The following is a 4,584-nucleotide window of genomic DNA, read 5'->3' as shown; positions in this document are numbered from 1 at the left end:
CCCCAAAAAAGCAAAAAAACCCAGTCTTTTTGCTCAGTTCTTAGCTTGGAAAGAATTTCCTTTGATTATGATACATTCGAATGAGGACTGGATTTGGCCAAAGTTTTCAAGGGCAGATCACAGTTGTCACACAACATTCAGGGAAAATTGAAACGTTGTTGGACCAGATGCTCAGACCCAATACATCTACTCTGTGCTGCTTAAGCAGAATAAAATGGCTAAAAACTAACTTAACTTGTTACTGGAAGATACCCACAGTCTAAAGTACTTATATGAATTCTGTAACTGTACCTTAAGTTACTCATGCATTACATGGCCTACTAAGGACTGCACCATTCTGGCAGTCATTTGGTGTATTCCTCTATGATCCTGTACATAAAGCCTCAAATTGAGCTATGTTGTAATCATAAACAGATATAAATTGTCCAAACACTAGTTTGGCTCTCCTTTATCAAGGTAACACCTGATATTTCCAAATTTCCTTTTCACTTCTCCTCCCTTCCCTTTCTCTTGGCCTCATCCCTAACCCCCCAAAACCAGATATATACTAAAGCTATGTAGCTATGAATAGCACATGCAGCCATATTTAAGAAGAGGGAAAAGTTATCTAGGCAATTCAGGCCTGTTGTGTTGGCTGAAAAGAGTCTTATCTTCAAAGATTAATCTTGTAACTGATTTCATTTAATATTTTTATTAATAACCTTAGCACAAATGTTAGGAGTGTGCTAACAATGTTTACTGATAAACTCAGAGTTGTGAGGCATCAATAATACAGAGGATTGGAGAATTGTATGGAAAGAACTGGATGACCTTGAGGACGAAAGTAATAGAAATGGGATGAAATTTAATAATATCAAATATTTGTTTATACACTTAAGGACTAATAACAAGAATTTCTTGCCAAGCTGTGGCTCCACAATTGCAAGGGATGGAGGAAGAAAATGTTGAAGAAAGGAGGAGGTGTGCTAGTCAAGGATGAGATGACTGTGTGATCCTAGGATCTATTAGCAAAAAGTTTTTTTGTGGAGAAATGGAAGTATTAGTGTAATTCTAGGTGGCATGAATGAGACCTCATTTGGAATATTGTGAACCAGTCTGGTCATCTGTGTGGAATTAGCTAAAGAAAAAGGCTACTGGGATCATTAGGGGAATAGTGAGTCTATGTTATCAGAGGAAACTGAAGAAGATTGATTTGTTTAACATAGCAAAGCAAATGCTATGATGGAATATGACTGCTGCCTATCAATACATCATCTCATATACACTAGGGACAGAGAATAGCTGTTTAAGCTAAAGGACAATGCTGGCACACAAAGAAATGGATGCAATTGGCTGGGTATAAAATTTAGGCTAGAAAATGGAAAAAGATGCAACTGGCTGGGTATAAAATTTAGGCTCAAAACTGGAAAAAGATTTTTCTTCAGAGGAATGAAGCTCTGGGAATGAAGAATGAAGATTTTTCTTCAGAGGAATGAAGCCTTTGAAATAGGGATGATGAGACCTGGCTCCAAGAAAGATCTTGAATATGAAAATCCTAAAATAAAACATTTTGATTCTTTAGGACACTTGTTTGGTTTTACAAAAATAATTGATATTTTAGCTTTTCATCCTGCTTCAAGATAAAACAAATATTGAATTATCAGAGCTCACTGGGGGCTAAAAATTCCAGTTCTCATTCAGTGCTACTTTAGATATTTTTCACATGTATTTAAAAATAGTATTTGCCAGTTCAACATATGTTAGTTTAATAGTCAGACTAAGAGAACAAGCAGAGTCTGGAAGATATTTAGAGTAATGGTTAGGGTGCTATACAGGGACTTCAGATTTGAGTTTTGCTCTTAACTCTTCCATGTAGTACGCAGCTATGATCTAGTCTAAATTTCTCTGTCTCCGTTTTCCATCCTATCTCCCACCTTTTTTCCTGTGGTACCTATGCCAATTCTAAGCCAATTTGGGGAAGGGGTGGTCTGAAACAATTGGTTCACACAATGCAACAGGCTGTGAACTCCATTGTGGCCTTTGAATACTGCAAGAATCCAAATAAATAATAGGGCTGTGCAAAGCTTCGGGTACTGATTCAATTTGGAGGAGATACGGCTCGATTCGCTGGCCAAATGTCTGAATCCAAATTGAATCAGGAGACCAATAAAAAGGTCTGAATTGATTCAAAGCTCTCTGAATCAATTCAGAAAAGATTCGGAGATTCAGGCAGCCCCACTTGACGCCACAGGGAGCTGGACCCATGACCCAGACTCTGTGCCAGTAAAGTAGGGGATGGGGTGGGGGGCTGGAAAAGAAGGAAGGGGACCATGGGGGGATCCCCACCAGGCCCCATTCCCTGCCTGCTCCCCCAGCCCCCTGAGTGCCCCCTGGCCCCTGCCCACTCTCCCAGCCACATCAATGGCTGCCTCGCCCAGTCCCAGCTCCCATTCTTTAAAAAAAGAAAAGAAAGAGGCCCTGCACTCACCAGCTGCTGCAGCAGCCATTGGGGCCTATGGGGGCTCATGACAGAGCCCCCCACATAGCATGAGCAGTGGGAGGCAGTGGAGATTGCCTCCCTGCCTGGCAGGAGCTGGTGAGTGAGGGCTTTTTTTTTTAAAGAGCCGGGACGCTGGGGCTGGGCAGCCGTTGATGGGGCTGGGAGAACAATCTCTGTTTGATTCAGAGATTTGGCTGCCAGATTCAGCCAAATCAATTTGGGACAGTAATTTGAATCACTGAATTGAATCACTGTCCCCCGAATCAGCTGAATCCGAAGTGAATATTAGCCGCTTCACACAGACCTAATAGATAATACAGTGAGAGCATGATAAACAATAAAAAAATATTAACTTAAGTACAGAGCAACAGGCCCTTGAGAGAAACCACATGTAGCGGTTTAGAAAACCTCAGGGTTTTACTCAAGTTGTATGCATTTATAGTTTTACTTGATGTATTTACTATACCATAGAAAAGTAACCCCAGTATTTTTGACATTCAAGAAATGGTGTACGATTTGTGCTTGCTTAGACAAAATTGTGCCTCTGTTATGACCTGTAGCAAAAGCTGATCCATTAGTGAGTTCCTTTAGACCCCCAAATACATAGCTTTCTTCTTGTTCCCATGCATGCTACTAGAAGGTTGAGTGATTGTACTGCAAAGAAACATAATTTTCCTGCATACTATAAAAGCATATGAAAATGAACAGCACTTTGCAGTTACTGTATCTAGGATTAAAAATAAATCTGGGAGGCCAACACAGGCAAAATAAGATGGAAACAGGAAATATCTCCTGATTGCACCATTAGTCCAGACAGTTATGGGTGGGAGTTTTTAGTCCCACCTGTGGAACCTCCTTGACTTTAGCAGCATTGAATTAATATAACTGAGCAGAACTTGGCTCACAGTTTGTTTCAGGATTCAGTTTCCTATGTGGATAACAATTGGCTTGTGGCTTTGGGCCAAGAAACCTCTGTGTTATGTGGTCTTAAATATGTGCAATTATGTTTTTGTTAGGCCTAAGCACCTCTTATTCATATAAAGACACTGTTGGGCTAGTCCAGTCTCTAAAGGTTACTTGCACACATTTCTGTTATTTTAGTATCTTTGGTAAAGATTGCAAGTGATGAAGTTGGAGCAACACCCTTCATGTACATATTAGTATTGGCAAGTTTCCACCTCAGCTTCTCTTAGCGCAATTCCAATCCTTAAATTCACCACTCACTGGCATGAAAGAACTCAGATCAGCTTACAACCCCAGCATTCCGATTAGAAATATAAAACCTGCAGTGTGGTGGGTTACATTATTTTGACCCTGCTAATGAGCAGCCCTCTCAATCTTGGTATCACATCCTTACCAGAAAGAAATAAGAATCTCTTTACTGTCCATGTGAAATGTACCTCTTTACCCAGAAATAATGTCCCCAAGCTGCTTTTTGGAGGAACTGATCATAAATATGAAAAGATCATTTTATGCAAAGTTATGGGATTTGTAAGTTATTTCCATTATGCAAGGTTTGTAATAGAACAGTCTTTCCAGGAAATATTTTTAACAGCATCTGTTTACAAATTGTTTCCATTTTACCTCCCTCCAAAAGGGTATTTCGCTGTCCTATGAACTCCTCATAATGCTAGTCCTTAGCTATCCAGGATAAGTATAGATGGTCAAAAAGCTGGACGCTGAATGAATTCAATCTTTGCAGGTTAGTTTAAGCTGTGCAGATTGAACCAATAAGTGAACAGACATTCACTTTGGATACTGGAAATGTAGCCACATGCCTGCAGTGGCCCAGACCAGAAGCCTGGGGTGCTAGAGCATGCCTCCCTGCTCTGGTGAAGCAAACAGCTTGAGCCAAGGCTAGCCCACCCACCCTGGGGGGGGGGGCGTTGCTGGAGATGCTGGGTCCTGGGATGCTGTGGGACTGTGAGTTAACTTGAATCTGGAGGGGATCTGGGACAGAAGTTCAATAAACTGATTTAACCAAACCAACAGCTATGTCTGTGGTGGGCATGCTGGTAGCAGCCCAGCTTGATGGCTCGAAAGGGCTTTGAGCCATTGGTGGGACATTCCTACCAATCAGATGGTGATGGAGGAGAGGCTGCCCT

The sequence above is a fragment of the Gavialis gangeticus genome, unplaced genomic scaffold (genome assembly GCF_001723915.1).
Source record: "Gavialis gangeticus isolate Ggan-Ray unplaced genomic scaffold, GavGan_comp1, whole genome shotgun sequence".
Taxonomy (NCBI): Eukaryota; Metazoa; Chordata; order Crocodylia; family Gavialidae; genus Gavialis; species Gavialis gangeticus.
Note: the sequence above shows the minus strand (reverse complement) of the source record.